The 27,487-nt window shown below is 46.0% G+C and overlaps 1 protein-coding gene across 4 annotated transcripts in view; it reads right to left on the bottom strand.

Moving 5' to 3' along the window:
- The window catches only part of GRB7 (growth factor receptor bound protein 7), an 81,386-nt gene that overhangs the window by 24,802 nt on the left and 29,097 nt on the right, over positions 1-27,487 (bottom strand). The window contains exon 1 of one of the 4 annotated variants that reach the window (XM_069953215.1): positions 16,744-16,850. The exons of the other annotated variants lie outside the window; for them this stretch is intronic. The gene's annotated coding sequence lies outside the window, so the exon portion shown is untranslated. Of the gene's footprint in view, positions 1-16,743; positions 16,851-27,487 lie in introns of those variants that run through there. 4 annotated transcript variants of the gene reach the window in all.

The following is a 27,487-nucleotide window of genomic DNA, read 5'->3' as shown; positions in this document are numbered from 1 at the left end:
ACACAGGTTGACACTAGATTGCGGTGCGAGGTCCTTTCAGTTGACGTCTGGTTTCTATTGCATGAGAAAGTGCTACTTCAGGTATTTACGTGAAACACTTCATTGTAGTCCATGAGGAAACGTGTCGATTAAAAATGTAAGATAAGCCATTGTCATACATCATGCAGTACAAACAGAAGTCTGTGTCTATAATAAAGTACCATAAATCATAACCCTCTACTTGAGTCTATACGTGCTAGATCAATGTGATCCGGCTGATCGACCCAAGTCTAAAACTTCCACAAGTAAGTCAGCCATTTAGGTAATCTTGACTGTTGGGTTAAGTAGTAGATTCTGGCCATGGTACTAGATGCCAGATCGAGATTTACTAGCTTGTAGCGTATGTGGAGCCTCCTGTCCTTAAAGGGGTTATCCAGCGCTACAAAAACATGGCCACTTTTGTCTCCAGTTCAGGTGTGGTTTGTAATTAAGCTCCATTTACTTCAATGGAACAGAATTTCAAACCCCACCCAATGTGGAGACAAGAGTGGGGCAAAAGTGGCCATGTTTTTGTAGCACTGGAGAACTCCTTTAAAGGGAAATTCCAGTGATTTTTTTTTTTTTTTTCCAAAATCAACTGGTGCCAGAAAGTGCCAGAGATTTGTAGCAGCTGATGAGTACAGGAAGACTTGAGATTTTTTTTAAATAGAAGTCATTTACAAATCTCCGTCACTTTCTGGCACCAGTTTATTTTAAAGAAAAAAAAATTCACTGACGTTGCACTAATACTAGTTCTTAAGGTGGCCATATATTTTTAATAACTCTTGACCTATCCAAATAAGTTTTCTGTGGAATGGGGTAAGCCTCTCTGGCACCACCTTTTCCTTTCCAGAACAGTATGTCAAGTGGTAAAAATCAAACATGTCTGACCCTTCTCTCTTGAGATATCATCTGATGGTGGAAACTCAGGAGGACGCCATAACTTAAGACAGCTGGCTGAACCTGCCAAAGTCAATGGTTTCAGGTGACTTTGGCCCAAGGTCTATGGGCTTCTTTAGTGTAGCAGATTAGTGCTTGTTCATGGTGTGACTTTGGCCAGTTAATATAGCCTTAAGTTACAAACCCACTTGGCGGGTCTGCAGCGAGTCTCCTTGCTGCGTTTTTGCAGGGAGACTCGCTGCAGATCTCGGCCCTATACTTTCAATAGCAGAGAAACTCGCAGCAGGGATGTACATCCCTGCTGCGATTTTGTCTGCAGCCCGCCCCATTAACCCCCCGGCCCCAGGAGATTATACATTACCCGGTCCCCGTTCCTGCTTGCTTCGGGGCTCCCGGTGTCTTCACGGCCCGCCCGGCCAATCAGTGCGCTGCGGCGGGGCAGCGCACTGATTGGCCGGGCGGAACGTGTCGGGAGCCGCTGAAGCAAGCAGGAGCCGGGATCAGGTAATGTATATTCTGCCCGCCCCCCTGCAGCCCCGATCGCCCCCAGCCGCACGATCGCCCCCAGCCCCGCAGCCCCCGGCCGCACGATCGCCCCCGGCCGCACGATCGCCCCCAGCCCCGCAGCCCCCGGCCGCACGATCGCCCCCAGCCCCGCAGCCCCCGGCGGCACGATCGCCCCCAGCCCCGCAGCCCCCAGCCGCACGATCGCCCCCAGCCCCGCAGCCCCCGGCCCCACGATCGCCCCCAGCCCTGCAGCCCCCGGCCGCACGATCGCCCCTGGCCGCACGATCGCCTGCAGTCCCGCAGCCCCCGGCCGCATGATCACTTGCAGCCCCGCAGCCCCCGGCTGCACGATCGCCCGCTGGGGGCGATCGTGCGGTCGGGGGCTGCAGGGCTGCAGGCGATCGTGCGGCCGGGGGCTGCGGGGCTGGGGGCGATCGTGCGGCCGGGGGCTGCGGGGCTGGGGGCGATCGTGCGGCCGGGGGCTGCGGGGCTGGGGACGATCGTGCCGCCGGGGGCTGCGGGCGATCGTGTGGCCGGGGGCTGGGGGCGATCGTGCGGCCAGGGGCTGCGGGGCTGGGGGCGATCGTGCGGCCGGGGGCTGCGGGCGATCGTGCGGCCGGGGGCTGCGGGGCTGGGGGCGATCGTGCGGCCGGGGGCTGCGGGGCTGGGGGCGATCATGCGGTCGGGGGCTGCAGGGCTGGGGGCGATCGTGCGGCCGGGGGCGATATACATTACCTGATCCCGGTTGCTTGCTTGCTTCAGCGGCTCCCGACACGTTCCGCCTGGCCAATCAGTGCGCTGCCCCGCCGCAGCGCACTGATTGGCCGGGCGGGCCGTGAAGACACCGGGAGCCCCGAAGCAAGCAGGAACGGGGACCGGGTAATGTATAATGTCCGGCGGCCGGGGGGTTAATGGGGCGGGCTGCAGACAAAATCGCAGCAGGGATGTACATCCCTGCTGCGAGTTTCTCTGCTATTGAAAGTATAGGGCCGGGATCTGCAGCGAGTCTCCCTGCAAAAACGCAGCAAGGAGACTCGCTGCAGATCCGGCAAGTGGGTTTGTAACCTTAAAGGAAAAGTCCGGGCTGCAGCTATTTTTGGAAGAGGCGGGAGGAACATAACAACCACTACTACTCACCTGTCCCCGTGCCTGTCCAGCACTGGATCACCGAGCCAGTACCCCCTCAAGCCTCCGGAATCTTCTTCTGAGCCGACGTTACGACCTGGCTGATTGACAGCCCACTCAGCCAGAGGGTGACTGGGGCGGGACACCATTCCAGTTACTGATTGGCTGAGCAGGCTGTCCATCAGCCGGGTTGGGCATTTTCCCCCAAGTCGTGTGATGTCATCATAACTCAAGGGACAATGCCTTCCGGTGGGGGTCCCAGACCTTCTGGCACAACAATTCACAGGCACAGGGAGAGGTAAGTAGTTGTTCGTTATGATTTTCCCCCCTGTCCCTGACGGATTTTAAAATAAAAAAAATCTCTGGACTTCTTCTTTAACTTGTCTTCTTACAGACAGTAGATTTCATTCAACGATGCATGCAGATATACGAGAAACTTTAGTCATGATACCTAGTGAAGTTACTACCACCTCTGAAAGGGGACTTACTTTAAAATGACTCTGTACCCACAATCTGACCCCCACAAACCACTTGTACCTTCAGATAGCTGCTTTTAATCCTAGATCTGTCCTAGGGGGCGTTCAGCAGGTGATGCAGTTATTGTCCTAAAAAACAACTTTTAAACTTGCAGCCCTGTGCCAGACTGCCGTGGCCTAGAGTATCTGTGCCCTAACTTTGCACCACCCCTCCGTCCCTCCTCATCATCATTAGGAATGCCACTGGCAGGATTTTTCCTATTCCTCTGCAGTGAAAACTGCACAGGTAACAGAAAAAAAGAAAAAAAATGGCAGCACATCTATGACTGTTCACACTGCAGGTTGCATGCTGCTTGTGGCTTAATTACAGACAAAAATACAAAAAGTGCGACAGCACCTGCAGGTGCAAGTGCTTACCGTATATACTCCTCCCAGTGTACACACGATAAACACCTGCTCTGTAGATATTAAAAAGTGAGGATCTTAGCAAACTATTTGATCAAACAGAGTGTACCATGTGACCAACGTTAAGGTGTCCTCGAGACATGGTCCCTACTCTAGCATTTTCATACTAGCAATGGCCTCTCCTGGGCTGAATAAGCCTACAACTGGGCAGAAAGGAGCCAAATGATCTCTTTTTATAGCACCCTTGGCACAGGTGCCTTAATGATCCAGCCCATGTGCCGACCTCACACAGCTGATGAATAGGAGACAATCTGCCTGGAGCATTCCTAATGATGAAGAGGGCGGGGAGGAGGGACAGAGAGGTTGTGCCAGCCTAATGCACAGACACTCCAGGCCACTGCAGTTTGGCACAGGGCTGCAATTTTAAAAGTTGTTTTTTAGGACAAAAACCGCATCACCTGCCAAACAGACCCCAGGACAGATCTTGGATTAAAAGCAGCTTTGGGGGGGGGGGGGGGGGGGGGCAGATTGTGGGTACAGAGTCACTTTAATCACACCAGAATAAGAAATTCTGTGAATTCAGAATTCTGTTGACCAGAGTGGTGAGCAAAAAACAAAAAGCATCTCTTCTGGAGGACAAGTCCTGTCCTTCATTACACAGACAAGCCAATGATTTAGCTGGGCAATGTGTAATGCTTAGTTACCCCTGCGGAGGTGCCGTAGGGAGACTGAAGCCAAGCAGTCAGGTTTGGATAACATTGCCGGACCAAAACTGTTTGATAGTTCCGCTTAACACCAATTGGGACATGTCCATAACCCTAAGGGTTACACATGCATTAACAACAAATAGAGGTTGGAAGAAGCTGGTCAAAGCCTATATGGAGGTCCTTAAGAGAAAGGGGGGAAGTAAGCCACTCAGGAGCTCCCAATACTTATTGACATTAATAGATATACAGGTTATATAAGAAATGAATACAGGCTGCAACTGGGCAGCGTCGATGTAGGTTAGAGATCCTGCAACAAGGAATAAAAACCTATCACCATTTACCCAGATATCCTTTAAGTCAATATCTCATTTCTTAGAACATGACTTGGCTATAAGTAGAGACACCCAGTTCAAAAGACCGAGAGTCATGACATGGGTGTCTCTGGTAACTTACACCTGAGTCATGCTGTAAAACGTCTTCCTGAGACCTTGACTTACAGGGTAGGGATGGAGACTTCACTTTAGAACGGTTCACTTGTTCCCTTTGGTACAGTTTTCCTCCTTCTTGAGCAGCAAGAACCACTGCTTCTAGTTTCCTTGCCTCAATGCCGATTGCTCCTAAGAAGTTCAGTGTTTTAATAAGGGGATTTTCCATTAGTTTAAAGGGGTTCTCCAATAAAAACTTACTTATCCCCTATTCGCAGGAAATTGCGGGGGGGGGGGGGGGGGGTCTACATCCGTACACCCCTGATGATTTCCAGATCAGCCCCGACTCCTTTGGCACTTGACGCACATTCATTTTCTATGGAGCCATCGGAGAGAGCCAAGTACCGCAGTCCTGTGGATAGGGGACAATTAAGTTTTAATTGGAGAACCCCTTTAGTTTTTAGTTTTTTTACAGTAAGACTAGGAATGGGGTGAAAATAAAAAAAAAAGGTGTTTATTGCCCATCATGTCACTATGGCTCCCATGCTGGGTCTATCAGTGACTCCAAGTGTTTAGCACTGATGCATATTGTGACCTGAAATGCCACCTGCAAGTATAGAGACTGCGTGTATTATGCATAGAGACTGAGTTAGTAGAGGAACCACCAGCTTACTACTTTTTCACCTCCACTTCAAAACTGTCCAGCAATATATATATGTTACAGTAACCACCAAGGTTGCAGCGCCTCAACTTGCTTAAGTTTAGCTGCAAAGATGTTATTTGCTGCGCCATCTCTTCAGCTACACCACCGGTCTTCCGGGGGTTAACCATCACATACAACCTGGTTCCTTTTATACATATACTTTGTCTTTCCCTTCAAAACTGTAACAACAAGGAAACGGTTCCGTCATAGGCCGTGCCCTTTACAATTGGTCCAGCCACCGGAGGGTTAAGAGGGAAGAAAAATTTGTCGTATAATACTGTCTGAAAGGAACAATACCGACTTGTCGCTGAAGTCTTTGGAGGGTGTGCCATTGCCCCAGGTATACAGAACACCCCACACAGCCGCAGGGACGGGTGTGTCTTCGCTCGCAGAGTGCCAAAACATCCTGATTTATACAAGAATGATTCATTGTTGGCAGCCGTGACCGGCCTCATCACATGAACCTCAGAAGTAATAATTCCATTTCTCCCTGCTATTATTTTTTATTACTACAGAGCGCTGGGTTTTATGTAATACTGTATGATATATATACACTGTACGGTTATGGATTACGTTCTACCTATTTTTGTATTGGGCATGCTATTTTTGCAACTTCCACCAGGGGCAGAGTGAGTGTACTTGGGCCTATAAGATGGCACCTATATGTCACCACTGGAAGCTTGTCATCACCTGCTGTGATAATAGACCTCATTAGCTGCCAATGGAGCAGAGACTGATCTGCTCTATCTACAGTAGCCGGAGCCGCACTTCACATTATCTGCTCTGCCAGTCTTGTGCGGCCGCTATTCAATGAATATCAGCCGCACAAAACTGACATGTCAGTTTTTATTCGTACGCAAGGAATCCGGGAAGGAGTGTATACAGTGTGTATACAATCCGGAGGGAATTCCATTAAAATCAATGCAATGTATTTTTTTTTACTTAACAACGGCCATTATTTAATGAAAAAATACATTGGGGGAAATTTATCAAACATGGTGTAAAGTGAAACTGGCTCAGTTGCCCCTGGCAACCAATCAGATTCCACTTTTCATTCCTCAGAGACTCTTTGGAAAATGAAAGGTGGAATCTGATTGGTTGCTAGGGGCAACTGAGCCAGTTTCACTTTACACCCTGTTTGATAAATCTCCCCCATTATGTGAACTTAGCCTTAATGTTGGGCGAGCCCCTCGGGGAGCTCAGGTAAGGTGGCCATACACCTTCAATAGCTGACAGCCAAACGATCGTGCGGCCGTCAGTTATAAGATGTCCAACCACAGTAAACTATTTCATTTTTTTCATTGTATTTATTGTATGTTTCGTCCCTTGAAGGGATGTTTAGATGAAATATACAAAAATTAAAACAAAAAATGCAATATGTTTCTGCAACACACTTTAGAACTCAGATGGGATAGGTGGATACGCAGATTGCCAGAGATTTCTAATTTTCTTCTATTAAAAAATCTCCAGTCTTCCAGTACTTATCAGTTGCTGTATGTTCTGCAGGAAGTAGTATTCTTTCCAGTCTGGAAAGCATGAGAGGTTTTCTAAAGGGATTTGCTACTGCTCTGGACAGTTCCTGTCATGGACAAAGGTGTTAGCAAAGAGAACTGTGTCAGACTGGTAAGAATACACCACTTTTTGCAGGGTATACAGCAGCTGGTAAGTAATGGCACTTTCTGGTACCAGTTGATTTAAAAGATTTTTTTTCCCCAACTACCCCTTTAATAGTCCAGTGTGAAGATCTTGCCACAAGTGGGTGCAATGCAGACCCGCTTCCAGGCAGTTTTAATACACATACAGTACTGTAAGCCCATGGCACCACATCTTCACCTAAAGGGAGTTGTTTCTACATGTATCACATCGTGTACATACAGTAAGCTGCTGTACTTTATAGTAGAGTAATACAGCCCAAGGCTATGTTCACACTGTGTAAAAAAAAAAAATAAATAATAATAATAATGTCCCTTATTACCAAATTACAATTAAAGTCAATGGAATGTCATCCAGCCAATACACAGTGTATTGAATTACAGACAAATTAATGTTCATGACAATTATTTTTAGTTGTTCACACATTTTTTTTCCAATAAATTTAATGGATCTTCAAAACAGAACCACACCCAAAAGGACCTGAACTAGAAAAATGTACCATTGCCGTCACTGTAATAATGGGCACCAAAAACGTGAAATGGCGGACGTCATTGTGAGAGAGAAAAAAACGCCATGTGAACATAGCCCGTAACTGACCTGTTACTTTAGGTAAATACTGTGTAATACTGGTCCAAAGCTGGGGTCTGGATTACTAGGGTTGCTGCATATAAGAGGTCTCATACTGTTTACCAACCCCAGTAATGCAGACCCAAGCCATGGCCAATTACAGACTAGACTGGGGTCCGGATTACTAGGGTTGCTGCATATAAGAGGCGTCATACTGTTTACCAACCCCAGTAATGCAGACCCAAGCCATGGCCAATTACAGTCTAGGCTGGGGTCTGGATTACTAGGGTTGCTGCATATAAGAGGCCTCATACTGTTTACCAACCCCAGTAATGCAGACCCAAGCCATGGCCAATTACAGACTAGACTGGGGTCCGGATTACTAGGGTTGCTGCATATAAGAGGCCAGGGCCGGGATCTGGAATTCTATACACAGTTTGCATGAAGGCTGTACAGACCACAGCTTCAGCCTCATACTTTTTACCAACCCCAGTAATCCCGACCCAAGCCACGGCCTGGCTGGGGTCTGGATTACTGGCATTGCATTCTGTGGCACACTATGGCAGTAATATAGGGCACCATGGAAACAACTTATAATGCACTATTAATGTTGGACTGTTGACACTGGACTACCCAGCTCATGGGCGAGGCACAAGCATGGGATACTGGAGATGTAGGAGTGGCCTCTTGGGAGTCTAGATCCGACCGACGGGCTCCCTTTAGATATAAAGCTTGTCTTAAGTTACAGACATCTGCAATTATCATATCAGACATGAAAGGAGGCTATTGTAGATGGTACTTATACTATATATCATGAACAAGTACGTGCTCTAAAACACCTAGCTAACCTATGTTTTCATTGTCATGGGAGCTATTAGCACCCCAGGAAAGCCTAGATTTACATTCTGTGTCAATTCAATACACCAGACAACATAATATAGTCTCCTAGGTACAATCTTTAGGGCCAGACAGAAAATTACAGTCTTCTGGGTATGTTCTGTACAGTCATAGAGGTAAAATATCTCCTATGACATGCATACTGAAACAGTACAATATTGACTGCCAAAGTAAGAAAGTCAAGTATGGGGGGGGGGGGATGTTCCGCAGTCTGTTGACAAATCTTATTATAGCTTCAATGTTGTTCTATATATAGAGTCTGATCATCCTTCCACCTCTTTCTGTAACCTATGAACATGCAAGTGGCTTAATATATTAAGATGATTGTGAATGTATCAGGCCCCCCTTCTGTGACCATAGCCTATGTGGGTTCTCTTGGGTCCTGAAGAGAGTGGGCCTACTCCAATGTGGTGTTGCCATTTTAATGGGTGGTAAGAACATAGGATGTGGTCTCCACAACGGCAAAAAAGTAAATTGTGGTGTCAAGCCCCTAATTTTTATCATCGTATCATACCTATGTCAGGGACTGGGAACTTGCGGCCATCGATTTGTTGCAAGTCCTATCATGCCAGGACAGTTTAGAGCAAATGTACCAGCACGTACATCGCTTTAAGAATTTTACATCAAAAGGCCAGCACAGGGATGCCAGTGCCATAGTCCTTTTTTTGAACCATGGCCTGGTTCCCGTGCACGGTGTAGGTTTATTCCTAGTCACCGGCCTGAAGCACTGGAGGCGAGCCAACCCGCCCCCAGTGTGAAAAAAAACCCTCCCCTCTGTGACATGGCGTCACAGAGGGGAAGGGAAAACGCCACACTGGGGGGAGGGGGGGGGCAGGCCTACCTCCAGTGCTTCAGGCCCTGGAACCAATGCGCAGTTCAAAAAAAGGACTGCAGCACCAGCACCAATCTGTTGATGTAAAGATCTTAAAGCAATGTCCCTGATGGTACATTCGCTTTAAGCTTTGACTGTCCAGGTATGGTGGGAATTGTAGTTTTGAAACAGCTGAAGGGCCGTAGGTTCCCCGCACCTGCTCTATGTACACCACTGGTCTGCTGTTGGTAGGATTCCCATCAGTGGCCTAATATGCTGGAATCCTATTTATGCCGTGATGTCAGGCAGCTTGGTATACACATTCGGCCAGTTATGCATGCCATCTCCGCTTTGTTTGTTTTCCTTCTCCTTTCCATGCCACACACACGGGCACACAAATCCTGAAACAAGTGGACTGAGGAGACTATCAATGATTAACCGGCTACTAATAGAAATCTGAGGCCATGGGGTGTTTAACCCCATGTGTTGGCATAGCTGCCCTCTAGGAAAATGGACTAATTGTTAGAGTTAGCTTTTTCTCGTCTATCGACTTGGGTGGCGGGAGTTAATGATTGACTTGATATTCTTCATGCATGAAATGACCTCTTGTTATATTGTAAGCGACAGCAGAGGGAGGCAGGGAAGGCAGCACTCAGTGAAGCGACTGATCCAAAGTCTATCTATAGGGAAGGCGATGGGAGGGTGCGGTGACGCAGCCGGTGCCATTTCAGGGCCACCCACCTCTCACCTAGCAGTCATGCAAATTCCCTTTACTTGTGTTTCTCTCTCGGCGTTAGGTTCATTCTTGCAGCAGATTCATCCTGACAGGTGCAGCACTCAGCAAATGTCTGTTCCACGTCTTTCTGCTATTCTATAATCCTGTGTACACTTTCCCATGGTGAAACGGGATAACAGTCTCCATTAGGGTCTTGTTACGGGGGCATTAAGGAGGGCTAAGGCTTAACACAAAGAAGTAAAGCTGGATTTAATCATAGGCTTAACATTGCAATACTGTTGGATCGGTTTTGATTTCTTGCAGTAAATTGTAGGCTATTTTCTTTCCAGCCTTCTATATAGATTTCTGTGTTGAAGTCCAGCAGCTGTTTACAGGTCATGGTTCTATTTAGTCATCTTATCGTCTTATCGTACATGGTAAAGCTTCCATTTGCGCCCAGGCTGGACAAGTGACATCACAAAGACATCGCCTACTTCAACCAATTAAAATAACATCTGCTCCACAATCCATTTCCACTTTTTGTTCTACTTCTTATACCCTGTCTGAAGATGGGTATTCAGTACCCGAAACGTTGCAACACAATGAGAGATGAGCAAACTTGCGGAAAGTTTGGGTTCTCATGAAATTGAACGATCAGCATTTGAAACCTGCTGCCTAGAGAAGGTGGGCGCTCCATGGGCTGTATCCATGTTTTTCAGGCAGTCCTTGGGCTGCATCCATCTTCTCCAGGCAGTAGAATTGTACAGGTTGGCACGAATCCGAACTTTTGGCAAGTTCGATAATCTCTAAACACAATGCAACAGCTTGACTATTTGGGGATATGAACTATAAAAACTTACCTTACAACATCTGGTGTAGTGATATTTGCTTTGGATGCATAAGGTCTACTGACAGAGTTCACAAGTAGGCTACTAACCTAACAGGCCCTTGCACACCATTGGGTCTCCACACCCATTTTGGTCTTTGACTAGGCCATATACAGTACATATATATACAGTATATGATTCCTTAAGCACACCTTTGGCTCCATAGGCCCAACCCTATCCTGTAACCTCACCTTATTTCCGAGAAAATGTCATATCTTTTCTCGATATTTTACAATGTAGCATATTGTTAACTCTTCTATACTTACTAGGCTCCTATTTTCTAACAAAAGAAAAATCTGACACGTAAGTTATGCGGAGAATGCGACGTCTTTTAACTCTTGCTATATATAGATGTATAGTAAAGTCAGTTTGAGATGGTAAATCAGATGGAGGTGGACAAAGAACAATACAAATACCCCGGCCATTAAGGTCCATTATATCTGGGGTAATCCGTAGGGTTGTACGGATTGTATAAGTAGGAAGTTTAATAAAAAAATCTTCATCAACTCTTGAGTGATCAGAAGGTTAGGCCCTTTAGGAGAACTAGGGAGTTTACATAACACAATGGGAGCTCATCTTGAAGACCATCTAAGGAAGAAAGTTGGGGAGATGACCAATAACATGTCTACCGAATCGGAGAATTTCTCCTATCTTGTGTGTCTTTTACAGGACCCTCTTTGAAAAAGGAAAACTGCTGTACTTTACCACCTGGTGGAGGTAGCTTTTTTGATCTTTTCATCAGCTGATCCTTGTTTCTATTACACAGAGCGGTAATCGGCTGAATGCGGTGGATTTGGACCATTATCTCTCCATGTAATAGGGCCCTTAGCCCCAAGTCAAATAGGAAAGCAGCACCCTACTCTGTATATAGTGGTTAAACACCAAAGAGATGAAGGAAGACCAATGGTGTACATAGAGCTGAGAAGGCCCCACGGCAATAAAATAATAATAACATGGTGCCCATCTGGTTAACCATATCCATAACTAACAAGGGCAGACAGATACAATACTTTTTACCCCCTCTCCTTCAGTAAATTCCCTACACCTCCATTAGGAGAACCCATGGAGATAAGATCCTTGCACAGGTTCTTACCACCTATTCAAGAGGGCCCCATAGTACCCTTGTCTACTACTGTAGTACATAAGCCTATCAGAAGACCATTAGCAAAGTACTTGCGTGAGACTAAATTTGCTTGTAAAGCCAGATGTTTAAGTCATACCTATAAATGTTAATTTAATATATATACATGACTGTCTTCTTACAGTATGCAAGAATAGGCCTGTTCTTCCTCCACCACAATGCAGCCTTATGCACACATATACTCATACGTCCCCATATACCCTTTTATTGCAGAGCATCTATTCTCCTGTTCCTTGTAATTTATGATTCCTTTAATTATTATTATTCTTCTTATTAGTAGTAGTAATAATAGGCTGAGAGCTAATCTTCTTGAAATCGGAGAAGATGCTTGTAGTACAAATGTACTGGCTTAGGCAGAAAACTACCTTTGATACACAATAGTTACCACTATACCTTATTTGCTTAGAAATATTTTATAGCCAGTATTGCCATGAGTCAATAGACATGTGCAACAATATGTTCATTTACTGAAAAGGTGCTTTGTCTTCTCGTCCAACTTTTATTACATCAGCCACCCTGTAAGACAGGTTTCCTGATTTTTGAGGAAATTGCTGATTTATTGCTGAACCAGTAGCCAAGATTCCCCCATTTGGGGGAAGAAAAAAAAACCATTTTGTGCAATGGCAGATACATTACATGCAAATTTTTGTAAAACTGATTATATAACTAGATTGTGAATTAATGGCCATAGTCAACTTTTAACGTGAACCTGCCAGATCTCCTATATGATGGCATGCTCGGATAGAGTAGGAGATGCCGAGTGTGAGAATATATAGTTTAGTATGGTACCAGGGTTCACAGAAAAAGCCAGTGAGTCCTGCTTTACCCATCCAATCATAGTAGGCCTTTGAGTCCTGCTTCTCCTGATCACTTATACTCATAGAAAAAGGGTGTGAACCCCAATTTCCCCAACAAATGAGTCTGTGAGTCCAGCTTCCCCCACCCGTTCAGAAAGCTTGTGAGTCGGGCTTAGTTAACCTACTTATAAAAACAATGGCAAAGGAAAATCACCTGGGCTCAGCGATGCAGTGCTCAATAATGCTTTATTCTGTGATCCTTGGAAACCAACGGTAATATTACATAGGCTCTCACAGTCTCACGCCAACATGTTTCTGGTACGTCACATACCCTTAATCATGGCTGAGGTTGAAGCCATGCAGGTGAGTATAAATAGGTGGTCCGACTCCGCCCAGAAGCATGAAGGCGTCAGAACTTTACATATACACACACCCATAATAAACAAAGTGCAGACTAAAACCAATTTTTGCATTCTACTTTGCAGTGATGAACTGTGTCCAGATAATCAGCAAATATCATGTACAGGGAGAACAATGAGATAAAAAGCACAGTATGGAACAGTTAACATGAAACCTCTAATAATACAGCTGGTTCTCTGCGGAGGTTCAAACCATGTGGTACAGTTGTATTTAAATGAAAAATCCAATAGGCTTCTTTTTTAGCTAAGGCGTTTCTAATGTCGCCCCCTCTTGGTGGCAATTGTACACGGTCAATGGCAAAAGCTCTAAAGAAATTCAGATTGCCCTGGTGAGTGTGCACAAAATGATGGGAGGCTCCAGATAGGCTGCGTGTGGTGGAGTGTCCTATGTCGTAAATGTGCTCCACAATACGGGTTTTGAATTTACGTGTGGTGCAACCTACATAGATGAGATTACAATGAGTGCACAAAATGATGTACACTACGTGTGTGCTGTTACAATTCAAAAAGCAGCCTATCTGGAACTCCCTACCAGAGCTACTGGCGAATGATTTTGTGGGCAGTGCCACCGAACAGGTACGGCAAGGGACCTGTCCACACCTGTAAAAACCTTTGCAGCTAAGCCACGTGGAAGACCTCTGCTGTTTGGGGGCAGAAGGGGAGAGAACGTTCCCCAGGGTCGAAGCTCTGCTAGAGACCACCCGACATCCTGACTGTAAGATGTGATTCAGTATTGGGTCACTTCGCAATATATGAATGTGTTTGAGGATGATATCCTTGATCTGTCTGAACTGGGGGCTAAACCTGGTTACCAGTGTAGGAATATGTTGAGTGATTGACTTGGGCTTCCTAACTAGCAAGTCATGTCTGTCTCGATGGTTTACCTTATTGGCAGCCCGCCCCAGCATCCAACGTGGGTATCCCCTGGATAGCAATCTATCCCATGTACATTTGCTATCTTCTCTATAAGCACGCTCCGTATTACAATTACGGCGCATGCGGGTTAGCTCCCCTATCGGTATGGATTTGATGGTGTGCCTGGGGTGGGAACTCGAGGCATGCAATGTGGTGTTGCCTGACACTGGCTTTCTATGTGTTTTGGTCTCAACTATATGTGAAGGGATGCCCGTGAGTTCAAGATCAAGGAAAATCATTTTGTGTTTGTCAACATTGTGAGTGAAGCGGAGACCCATACCATTACTGTTCACATATTCAACAAACAGTGGCACGTCAGATTCAGGGCCATCCCAGATTAATAGCAGATCGTCTATGAATCTGGCGTACCACCGTATGGAATCCAGGAATGGATTGTCGCTAGTATAAATGTAAATTTCTTCCCAATGGGACATGGTGAGATTTGCAAGCGAATGGGAGTATTTGGCCCCCATAGAAACACCGCTTGTTTGTAAATAAAACTTGTCACCAAATTTGAAATAATTATGCGACATAAGGAACCAGGTGGTACTTTTGATGAAATCAATGAGTTCCCTGCTATATCCACTATATTTGTCCAAATGGAATTGGAGAGCCTGCATCGCAACCGGGTGTGGGATACTGGTGTACAACGATGTGACATCCAGTCCCAACCAACAATATTCTGGTTGCCAGGTAAAGTTCTCCAATGCGGACAAAGCCGTGCCTGTATCTTTAAGATATCCAGGGACTCTCTGTACGAGGGGCTGCAACAAACAATGTCAGTTCAGCTTCCTCGCCCACTCATAGAGCCTGTGAGTCCAGCTTCCCCACCCACTTATAGAGCCTGTGAGTCCAGCTTCCCCATCCACTTATAGAGCCTGTGAGTCCAGCTTCCCCACCCACTTATAGAGCCTCTGAGTCCAGCTTCCCCATCCACTTATAGAGCCTGTGAGTCCAGCTTCCCCACCCACTTATAGAGCCTGTGAGGCCTGCTTGCTACAACCCTTGATAAAAAGCCTGTGAGGCAAATTTCCTCGCCCACTCATAGCGCCTGTGAGTCCTACCTCCCCGTCCACTCATAGAGCCTGTGAGTCCACCTTCCCTACCCACTCATAGAGCCTGTAAGTCCACCTTCCCTACCCACTCATAGTGCCTGTGAGTCCACCTTCCCTACCCACTTATAGCGCCCGTAAGTCCTACCTCCCCATCCACTCAGAGCCTGTGAGCCCACCTTTCCTACCCCCTCATAGAGCCTGTGAGTCCACCTTCCCTACCCACTCATAGAGCCTGCGAGTCCAGTTTCCTCGCTTACTCATAGCGCCTGTGAGTCCACCTCCCCTACCCACTCATAGAGCCTGTGAGTCCACCTTCCCTACCCCCTCATAGAGCCTGCGAGTCCAGTTTCCTCGCTTACTCATAGCGCCTGTGAGTCCACCTCCCCTACCCACTCATAGAGCCTGCGAGTCCAGTTTCCTCGCTTACTCATAGCGCCTGTGAGTCCACCTCCCCTAGCCACTCATAGAGCCTGTGAGTCCACCTTCCCTACCCCCTCATAGAGGCTGTGAGTCCACCTTCCCTACCCATTAAAGGGGTTATCCAGTGTTAGAAAAAGATGTCCACTTGAAGTGAATGGAGCTGAACTGGAGACAAGAGTGGAAGAAAGTGGCCATGTTTTTCTTACACTGGATAACCCTCTTTATTAACAAGCCTGTGAGACCTGCTTTACCCACCCACTTATAGAAAGCCTTTAAATCCTGCTTCCTTCCCCTGCTCACTCATACTCAGAGAAAGCGTGTGAAGCCTGTGAATCCTACTTTCCCCTCCTGTGCATAGGAAGCCTGTGAGTCCTACTTTCCCCTCCTGTGCATAGGAAGCCTGTGAGTCCTACTTTCCCCTCCTTTGCATAGAAAGCCTGTGAGTCCTACTTTCCCCTCCTGTGCATAGGAAGCCTGTCAGTCCTACTTTCCCCTCCTGTGCATAGGAAGCCTGTCAGTCCTACTTTCCCCTCCTGTGCATAGGAAGCCTGTCAGTCCCACTTCCACAGTAATTGACATCTTTTTCTGCACTCTGCATACAAGTTCTGTTCATACAGAAAACAGTGTGTGTCTGTGTGTGTGTGTCTGTGTATGTGTGTCTGTGTGTCTCTGTTTCTGTGTGTGTGTGTGTGTGTGTGTGTGTGTGTGTGTGTGTGTGTGTGTGTGTCTGTGTGTGTGTGTATGTCGGTCTGTGTCTGTGTGTCTCTGTTTCTGTGTGTGTGTGTGTGTGTGTGTGTGTCTGTGTGTGTGTGTCTGTGTATGTGTGTCTGTGTGTCTCTGTTTGTGTGTGTGTGTGTGTGTGTGTGTGTGTGTGTGTCTGTGTGTGTGTGTGGCCGCCCAGGGGAAGGTAGTAGGACTCTCAGACTTTTTCACATCCTGGCAGTTTGTAAAGAGACTATCCACTCCCAAGCTCAGCCTCCTCATCTATCCAATGCCATCCCTAGACTCCCTATATTTTCACCCCAATCCAAACATGGCATAACCTTGCACCATCCTTATACATAAAGGCACTGTTACAGAGGACAAGCACTATTTCAATTCTCCATTAACACGTGCTTCTTGTCTCTAATATTAAGGGCAGATGTGTGCATGGCAGAACTATGATGCTATAAAGTACATTAAAAGCAATGATAGACAGACCTTGTATGAAGCTGAATCCTCCTGGTGTAACGCCTGTAGTGCTTTTATATGGGTGTACAGTACCTGCTGCAGTGGAGAAGCTGCTGCTGCTCTTTGCTGTCGCCTCGTGAGCTCTTCATACATTCCTACACCTACATTCTCCACATTTATCTACTGCCAACTCCTGTGCCTATATCCTGTTCAGTGTTCAGACTGTTGCATCACTCATGGCTCCTGATATACCTTATATACTCACTTCTTAATTCCCTCCTACGCTTCCTCTTATTGCTCATCCTTCCCTCCATAATCCCGTTGCTTTTCATACCTTTGCTTGCTTCCTCTTACCATCTCGTTCACTTGCCCCCTATTCACTTTCCTTCCTCTTTGTAGTTTTCAGCTCTTTGCCCTAAACTTACTTTCCTTTGTCTTCTATATACATCCTAGGGGAATTTCAGTGGTCTGATCTTTGATCTTTTAAGCAGGTATCTCTTTAAATTAAAAAGGAAGTCCAGGATAAGAAAGAACAGTGCCACTCTTATCCTCAGTTTATGTGCAGTATTGCAGTTTACTTCAATTGACAACCTGACGATAGGGGCGGTGCTGTTTTTAGAAGAAAGCAACTATGTTTTTTTTCTAATCTTGGATAACCCCATTAAATCCATTCTTTTAAATATAACCAGTATTCCCTACAATTACTAAAACTACATAGATACCACACACCATGGTACTAAAGAATGCTCCAGTAGGCCCAGGCTCTGATACAATTATGGGCTTGATGGGTCCAGCAGGTAACAATACTATTGCAAGCTGATGTTGGTGCCCATCACTTACCATTAGAATGTATGAATAAGACTCCCTACCCTGTTCCCTATTCCTTTCTGCCCTCTACAAAGGGGAGTCCAACATATGTCACTGACAACTAATAGGAAAGGAATGGGATTGACCAAGACTGCCCCACTACTTTTTAACTAGACACTTGGCCTGCCTCAATGCTATATGTAGGCCCTTGAATCTGTGATCTATTACAAATAGTGGTGAATATAAATAAACTATTTTCTATTGTGGGCTATGTGTCTCCATGGTTACAGACTACAAACACCCTCTGTAGTCTGATCCTTACTTTCTTACATTTGTCCCATACTAATCTACCAAATATGTCACAAATCAACCAAAAACAAAAAACACAACTGCAAAATACTAGAGACATGTAATATCAATTATGAAAATAATGAGGCCATATTCATACAATGTATGAGACCGGCCATTCTGTGACCCGGGCAGGTGATGGAATAGCCGGTCTCTGAAAAGATCATCCCGGCCGGTACTGCAATCGGCAACAACGGCCGTACTTTGTATGAAAAGACACGCTGCCTTATCTTCTATGGGATCCCTAGCGGGGCCGCAAAGAACTGACATGTCTTTCAGTGCACGCAATGGAGTAAGCGGCTGCGGCCGCATGCTCAATAGTGTGCAGTGGGGAGTTCTGATGCGGGCGCGCACGGATGCACAGGAAAGATCATCCAGCCGGTACTGCAGTACATTTACGAAAAGATACGCTGTGGGAACATGGCCTAACATAGTAAATGCTATAAACACCTTTGCACTGACTTTTATTTTCCTCAAAAGCAAAATTAAGCAACATCGTAGCCTTGATTACAACTCTCCTGCCATTGTAATACTACTTAGAGAGAAACCATACAAATCCATCAGACACTATACTTTCTTAGTATTAGGGCCCTATTACTTGGGGTGATTGTCTGCTAAATCAGGCTATAAGGGTATTGTTCCCTGTAATAGGGACAATGATCAGCTGAGGAGACTGATTGTTTCCTTCGAAAACACTTAAAGGTGTAATCCAGTGCTACAAAAACATGGCCACTTTCTTCCAGAGACAGCACCACTCTTGTCTCCAGTGTGGGTGGTGTTTTGTAACTTAGTTCCATTTAAGTGAATGGAGCTTAATTGCAAACCACACCTGAACTGGAAACAAAAGTGGTGCTGTATCTGGAGGAAAGTGGTCATGTTTTTGTAGCACTGGATAACCCCTTTACAAATCAGCTGTGCGTCGCTATGTATAATAGTGATACACGGCCAGTGGCTGATGACTGTGTAAAGTCAAATAATAAACTTTATACTTACCTGTCCGCGCTCCCCGGTGTCTTTCTGGCTTCACCACAGCCACCACTGGCATGTCTGAGGCCATTTGCAAACAAGGGGTATATACTACTGGGGGCAGGACACAAGGGGTATATACTATTGGGGGCAGCACACAAGGAGTGTATATTACTGGCGGTAGCGCAAAAGGGGTATATACTACTGGGGGCAACACACAGCGGTCTATTGTTTTGGAATGCGTGTCGAGGGGGCGGGCCCCCAGACATAACTTGGGGCCCCAGAAATGCCAAGACCGCCCCTGCATGGAGGGCAGCTCTCACAGTGTGTAGAGCACACAATAGGCAGCTTGCAGGAGAATCACAAGGACTGTGTAAAAGTAGGGAAAAAGCCGACCATCCAAAGCACACTCTAATCTCCTGACCACACAGACCCCCACATCCAGTAAGAGGGGGGGGGGGGGGGTATGAGGAAAATGTGAATGTAGAAGCAGATTGCAAACTACATATCAGGGGGTCTAAAAATTGCAGCCTGAAAGTCAGCTTGCAGTTTAACTGGGTTCACACTACGTATATTTCAGTCAGTATTGTGGTCCTCATATTGCAACCAAAACCAGGAGTGGATTGAAACACAGAAAGGATCTGTTCACACAATGTTGAAATTGAGTGGATGGCCGCCATTTAATGGCAAATATTTGCTGTTACTTTAAAACAACGGCTGTTATATTGAAATAATGGCCGTTATTTACTGTTATATGGTGGCGGCCATCCACTCAATTTCAACATTGTGTGAACAGATCCTTTCTGTGTTTTTAATCCACTCCTGGTTTTGGTTGCAATATGAGGACCACAATACTGACTGAAATATACCTAGTGTGAACCCAGCCTAATTAACTTGAGACAAACATGGCAGAGATATCCTGACCCATCTCCACTGCTACAGCCACTGTCTGGCTCCTATCCACCCCCCTCGCCTGTAACTGACAGCCACAAAGCCACAAACATCTCGGGGCAATGAGAAACACCCAGTGAACTCTTCAGCCTCTTCTGCATATTTACAAAAACAGATTTTTTTTTTGTTGGCACAGAAGCAACCTATAAAAATAATAAAAAGTCATGTAACTGACCCTGAGGCTAAAGCCCTATGCGGCCCTGGGCTTCGTTTATCAACTTGATAGTTGTTTACAGGTGCTCTATAAAGTGTCACTGTCGTTTATTTTTATTTTCTTTGCAGAAATCAATAGTACAGGCAATTTTAAGAAACTTTTTGGGTAATTGGGTTTATTAGCGGAAAAATGCATTTTTATCATGAAAAAGCAGTCCCCCCTGTCTTCATGGTTTTCTTATAGAGAGGGGAGGGGTTGAGGGAGACCAAAACAGGACAACAAAGAGTTAATTTACGGCTACATCACCGGGCTATCTCCTCTGAAGTCAGCACTGACCTCTCTGACTTCTGAATACAGGCTTTCACGCAGCTCCCACTGTGTAATCCTTTGTTCTCTGCTCTCTGCTGGTGATTAATCTCCCTCCTTCGTCCTTCCCCCTCCCCACTCCATAGATTACACAGGGCTCGATTGATGTAAAAGAGTCGAGATTTCCTGATAATGAGCAGTGAATGAGAGAGAGGAGGGAAGAGGGGACTTGGGGAAAGTCTTTTTGAGGGTGTGTTCACACCTACAGGATCTGCAGCAGATCTGCAGCAGATTTGATGCTGTGTTCAGTTATTTAAATGAAATCTGCTGCAGAAAATCAGCTGCAGATCCTGTAGGTGTGAACGCACCATGAATGCAGATAATGGCAGATTTGCCTAATAAACCCAATTACAAAGTTTCTTAAAATCGCCTGGTCTATTGATTTCTGCAAAGAAAAAAAAATACGACAGTGACATTTTAAGGTTCAAAAAGAACACAAGTCCATCACTTTCAGCGTTGAGTAGTAGTGGCCAATCACCTTTTATTATCGCCAGTTGCCCCTTCCAACTGCAGATAAATCGCTGGATTAACAACCCAACTTGCTGACAGTTTCCAAGATTTATAGTTTGAACAAATAAAATATTTTTTTTTTATTTAAACAACAACAAAAAAGAAAAGTGCAGAAAACTACGCTGGGTACAACGTGATTGTTAATGCTAAGGCGCAGCTTCACTTTAAGCATATGTGAAATATTTTTAGAGCAATGTGATATAAAGAACTACTGGTCTTGGTATGTCTGAGCATGAGGCATCTGCGGTGCAGGAGACAGTCGACTCACTGCCCCCATGCCCCCTTTCTCGGGCTATATATTTAGCTGTTGGCATGACGCTGCAACAGCTTTGATTTCACAACATACATTCCAAACAGAGGAAGACGCTCATGTTGGAGTTGGGTTACGGATTGTAACCGAGCCAATTGTAGAGGGCACGTAGGCTGCCCTTCCCCGTCAGCATCCTGCAGGGCCAGCTATCCCCACATCGGTTACTGTCAGGCGTAAGGCATCAGAAAACACTATTCTGGCCAGTATCTGTTGTCTAGCCTGGTAGGTTATAAGCCTTGTGAGGACGAGCTTATGTTGCAATACAGACAGCAAGGAGGGGAGGGTTAGTGACTCTGTTACTAAGAACTCCGAATTCTATGAGATATTGCAACATGTATTGTATAATGGGTAAACAAAGCCTATGAGTATTGTCTGGTTTCACTCATTTGTAGCTGTTATTTTCCATCCTTACTATATCTATCCAGGGCAACATTTGTAAGAAGGCAATAACTCTATACTATAAGCCTAAAGGGGTACACCGGTGAAAATATTTTTCTGGTTTCAGAAAGTTATATAGATTTGTAATTTACTTCTATTTGAAAATCTCAAGTCTTCCAGTACTTATAAGCTGCTGTATGTCCTGCAGAAAGGTAAGTATTCTTTTCAGTCTGCTGCCACCTCTGTCCATGTCAGGAATAGAGATGAGCGAACCTGCCGAGGTTCGGGTTCGTATGAACCTGAACTCTCGGCTTCTGATTCCCGCTGTCTGCCCGCTCCGTGGAGAGAGTGGTAACAGCCGGAGGACCGCCTGGAAAACTGGGATACAGCCATAGCCATAGGCTGTATCCCAGTTATCCAGGCGGTCCTCCGGCTGTATCCAACCTCTCCACGGAGCGGGCAGACAGCGGGAATCAGAAGCCGAGAGTTCAGGTTCATACGAACCCGAACCTCGGCAGGTTCGCTCATCTCTAGTCAGGAATTGTCCTGAGCAGGAGAAGTTTTCTATAGAAATTTGCTACTGCTCTGGACAGTTCCTGACATGGACAGAGGTGGCAGCAGAAAACACTGTGTCAGACTGGAAGGAATACACCACTTCCTGCAGGACAGACAACAGCTGATAAGTACTGGAAGACTGGAGATTTTTAAATTACAAATCTATATAACTGTCTGAAACCAGTTGATTTAAAAGATTTTCACTTTAATATCAATGGTCCTATTCCTATTGGAGAACATGGAGATTTACTAAAAGAGTATATCCAATGATTATCCCACGGGTGTCCCCAAAAAATAATATGATCACAGGGTGTCCCACTGTTTATAGATTACTAATGATCAGCTATGATCAGTGAGGAAACCAGCATGTGTTCAATTCCTCTGCAGCACCCCCAGAGGGGAAATGAAGCATTGCATGGTGTCCATTGAAATCAATTAGTTTTCTGCAATTTCCATGGATGTGTTGGTTTCCCAGAGACAAAGATGTACTGCGAAGTTACATTTAAGGTAATGGGTATCGCCTGAATGCTGTTCAGCAAACCATAGTCTTCCAATACTTATCAGCTGCTATATGTCCTGCAGGAAGTGGTGTATTCTTTCCATTCTGGGGAGCAGGAGAGGTTTTCTATGGGGATTTGTTCTAGACAGTTCCTGGAAACAGGTGACAGCAGAGAACACTGGAAAGAATACACTACTTCCTGCAGGACATACAGCAGCTGATAATAACTGGAGATTTTTAAATAGAAATAAATTACAAATCTCTGGCACTTTTTGGCAAGAAATTCCTTTTGGAATCCTTTTGGAGTATCCCTTTAACCCCCAAGGTTTTGAGGCCCAATCTTAATTACAAACCTTATAGCTAATCCGCTGAGAAGAGTGACATGCCCCATTTAGGTGTGTTCTGCATAAGGGACCTGAACCCATCAGATTTTAAGGTTTTTTTTTTTGTTTTTTTTTACAGCCTTGGGAGCAGCTGATTGGTGGACACCTGATAAATGACCCCGGTACAAGGAGAGACAGATATCATAAGATGGACACAGTTCCTGGCCTGGAAAGATTTGTGTCATGGAAAGACCTGCCACTTGATGCTACAAAGTAGAAAACATGCAGCCGCAGCAAATAACATGGAGTACAAAGCAATGTAAAGATAAGGAGCATGCATAAACACTTTCCTTCAATCCAAAATGTCATTTCCGTTTCATAGAGGAGCAGCTGAGGCCACGTCACTTATGTCTGCATCTGTTACACATCAACAATTCTACGAAGGTCAGGAGTTGGCATGTATCTGGGTTACTGAGCTGATTTAAAGGGGTACTCTGACAAAAAACTGGTGTCAGAAAGTTATATAAATTTGTAGTTTAAAAATCTCAAGTCTTCCAGTACTTATCAGCTGCTGTACGTCCTGCAGAAATTGGTGTATTCTTTCCAATCTTAGGCCATGTTCACTCTACGTAAGAGACCGGCCGTTCCATGAGCCGGCCGGGTCACGGAACGGCCAGTCTCTGAAAAGAACATGCTGGGCGGTACTGCAGTGAGTGCGCCCACATCAGAACTCCCCACTGCACACTATGGAGCGTACAGCCGGAGCCGCTCGCTCCACAGTGTGCACTGACATGGTTTTCTGCGGCCGCTATTCAAGTCAGTTGTCAGTACATGTCAGTTTCTCGCAGTGCCGCAAGAGATCCCGGCCGGAGTGTATACACTCCGGCCGGGATCCCATAGGGGGCAATATTACGTATATTTTCATAATAACCACGGCCGTTGTTGCACTCGGTAACAACGGCCGTAGTTTTATGAAAATATACGTAGTGTGAACATAGCCTTACACTGTGCTCTCTGCTGCCACCTCTGTCGATGTCAGGAACTGTACATTGTTTTATGGTGATTTGTTACTGCTCTGGACAGTTCCTGTCACGAAGTGAGGTGGCAGCAGAGAGCAGTGTGTTTGACTGGAAAGAATACACAACTTCCTGTAGGACATACAGCAGCTGATAAGTACTTGAGATTTTTATATAGAATTATATAATTTTCTGATGCCAGATGATTTTCCTCGACCACCCCTTTAATAGAGAAGGACAAAGTCTAAATCATGGTTGTACCTTGGGAGGTATATACCACCCCTCTAGGGGGTGCTCACACTGTGGTTTTATTAAAGGGGTTCTCCAGTGCTACAAAAACATGGCCACTTTCTTTCAGAGACAACACGACTCTTGTCTCCAGTTCAGGTGCAGTTTGTAATTAAGCTCCATTCACTTCAATGGAACTGAGCAGCAAAACCCCACCCAAGCTGGAGACAAGAGCGGTGCTGTCTCTGGAAGAAAGTGGCCATGTTTTTGTAGCGCTGGATAACCCCTTTAAGTGCACAGTTCAAGGTTAAATCTTTGGGGCTACTTTGATGTTATTAATTTGAGCAGGGGGGCACTCGGCATAGGAAGGGTGAGAAACACTTGATTCTTCAGAGGGAATGTTACACATGAGACTTTCCAAACCAGTATGGTAAGATGGGGGTATATATTAACAGCGCTGTAAATACATTACTGCTGCAGGCTAGTAGCATAAAAGGTTACACAAACCATCTAAAGTGGTTGTTATCAGACTGGCAGGACATTCCTCTCCCAAACAGCTGTGCTGCTATGTTAGAATTCCCATTCCGAAACCCAAGAAAACAACATACACGTGGCTGGTAAAATAACAACACAACTAGGAAATACAAAAAAAAAAAAGATCACCTTTTCTACGGTATAAATTATTCATATAAACAGCTGCATTGCAGAGTAGTTTAGAATCTTAGAATCCAGAGCTGCATTAACAATTCAGTAGGCTTCAGAGCTGAAATCTTCCAGCATGCCCAGCTAACTGTGTTGAATTGTATGCTGAAGAGAGTCCTCTTTACACGGCTGTAATGTAGTGTGATGTAGGGGAGAACTAACTGTCCGCTGCATTATCAGCTCAACTAAATTTTTGGGGGCATATCCGGTGACAAGTTTGCTGACTGTTTCCAATGACAGCTCGGAGCGTTGAACGGAATCCAGGTGTAATCCAATCTTAATCCAAAAACTCAAATCAGCCAACAAGCAGCTGATGAATATCTCCCATATACTTAGTCATCATATCCAGTATGATCAGCATTCTAGGTACTGGCTAAATTGAGTTTATGGGGTAAGCAGAGGGACACACCCAAATTTGGGAGAATCCTGTAATTTAACATTTATGGGGATATAGGCCTTGAACGTCCTCATATACCTGACAGCAAATCAGTTAGTCAGTTCTATCAATAACAAAGTAACAGTTTAACATCAATTAAAATTTCCAAAACTAAGACCTCATTCACATGTTCAGTGTTTTTTAAAGAGCGTGTTTTTGTCTGTGAAAAACACTGGACAACTGGACGACTGTTGATTGCATCCATTTGGATGCGCTGGGTTGGGGGTCGGGAGGCGTTGGTGTTGTCCGGGGGTGGAGTGGGAGGCTAACAGGAGGTGGGAGAAACGGGAGCGGTGATGGGAGCAGGGGAGATGGGAGCGGGTGATGGGAGAGGGGATGACAGGAGCAGTGAGAGATGGGAGCGGGGGGTGGGGGGGTGGAGATGGAAACGAGTGACAGGTGTGGGGGAGATAGGAGAGCTGAGAGATGGGAGTGGGGGTGATGGAAGCGGGAGACAGGAGCGGGTGAGTTGGGAGCGGGTGACAGGAGTGGGGAGAGACAGGAGCGGTGACAGGAACAGGGGAGATGGGAGCAGGTGACAGGAGCAGGGGAGGTGGGAGTGGGTAAAAGAAGCAGGGGAGATGGGTGCCGGGGTGACAGGAGCGGTGACAGGAACAGGGGAGATGGGAGCAGGTGACAGGAGCAGGGGAGATGGGAGCAGGTGACAGGAGCAGGGGAGATGGGAGCAGGTGACAGGAGCGGGGGAGATGGGAGCGGGTGACAGGAGTGGTGACAGGAGCGGGTGAGTTGGGAGCGGGTGACAGGAGTGGGGAGAGACAGGAGCGGTGACAGGAGTGGGGGAGATGGGAGCGGGTGACAGGAGCAGGGGAGGTGGGAGTGGGTAAAAGAAGCAGGGGAGATGGGTGCCGGGGTGACAGGAGCGGTGACAGGAACAGGGGAGATGGGAGCGGGTGACAGGAGCGAGGGAGATGGGAGCAGGTGACAGGAGCAGGGGAGATGGGAGCGAGTGACAGGAGTGTGGAGAAACAGGAGCGGTGACCAGAGTGGGGGAGATGGGAGAGGGTGACAGGATCAGGGGAGGTGGGAGTGGATAAAAGAAGCAGGGGAGATGGGTGCCGGGGTGACAGGAGCGGTGACAGTAACAGGGGAGATGGGAGCAGGTGACAGGAGCAGGGGAGATGGGAGCGGGTGACAGGAACAGGGGAGATGGGAGCGGGTGACAGGAGCGAGGGAGATGGGAGCCGGTGACAGGAACGGGGGAGATGGGAGCAGGTGACAGGAGTGGTGACAGGAGCGGGGGAGATAGAAGTTGGTGACAGGAGCGGTGACAGAAACGGGGGAGATGGGAGCGGGTGACAGGAGCGGGGAGAGACAGGAGCGGTGATAGGAGAGGCGCAGGGAAAGGCATCCGTGCCGCGATCCACAGTATGACCTGTCCTTTTTTTTCGTGACAAGGATCACAGCACGGATGGTATGAATGCACACATTGGATTTCATGGGCCCTAAAATTGTCACAGACAATTTTACGTGTGAATATGACCTAATAAGGCTTACATCTGAATAAGGCCTAACAAACAGTATGGCTGAACTTCCTGTTGTTCCTTTTGCAAAAAAAAAATGGCTGCTACTTTCTTGCAGAAAAAATAACAATATCTCTCTAAGTAAAAGAAATCTAATCTTCAACCTTCAGATGTGACTTCTGATTTACCAACAGATGGCCATCTGTTTCAGGTGTACATTTTGCGTAAATGGATTTCCCCTTTAAATGTGTGAGTGGTATTGATGTCTATGTAGTCAGCATCCAGTCAGGTGAACAGGCTGCTCTCCTACAGATTTATCTTGATCCTGTAATGATCCGGGACAATAAATCGTTTAACATAAACTGTTCACTAAATGCCACTTTAAGCGTAAGGATTTTAGAGCTGAGGCTTGCCTTAAGAACTGCAGAGAATTGCTGACTTATAAGAAGTTGTCTTCTGACGCATTCATCAGATGTCAGTGTCACACATCGGTGGTTAATCCTTTTTGATCGGGGGGGGGGGGGGGGAGATCTTTCTCGTATTCTCAGAAAAGAGCTTAGGTTACACATATGAAAAGACTGGTTTGGTGATGTGCAATGAGACCAATCACCTGTCATACAGACTATAAGTTATATCACCGCTTTCTAGCACCTAAGTTTTTTAATATGCCTTTTTATTACTTTCTGTAAGCAAAGCAAGCGTCACCATTATTAGGATTTTGGGGGGATTTTCATTGATTTCATT

This window comes from Dendropsophus ebraccatus, chromosome 14, assembly GCF_027789765.1.
Source record: "Dendropsophus ebraccatus isolate aDenEbr1 chromosome 14, aDenEbr1.pat, whole genome shotgun sequence".
Taxonomy (NCBI): domain Eukaryota; kingdom Metazoa; phylum Chordata; class Amphibia; order Anura; family Hylidae; genus Dendropsophus; species Dendropsophus ebraccatus.
The sequence above is the reverse complement of the archived record's forward strand: the minus strand, read 5'-3'. Positions and strand labels throughout refer to the sequence as shown.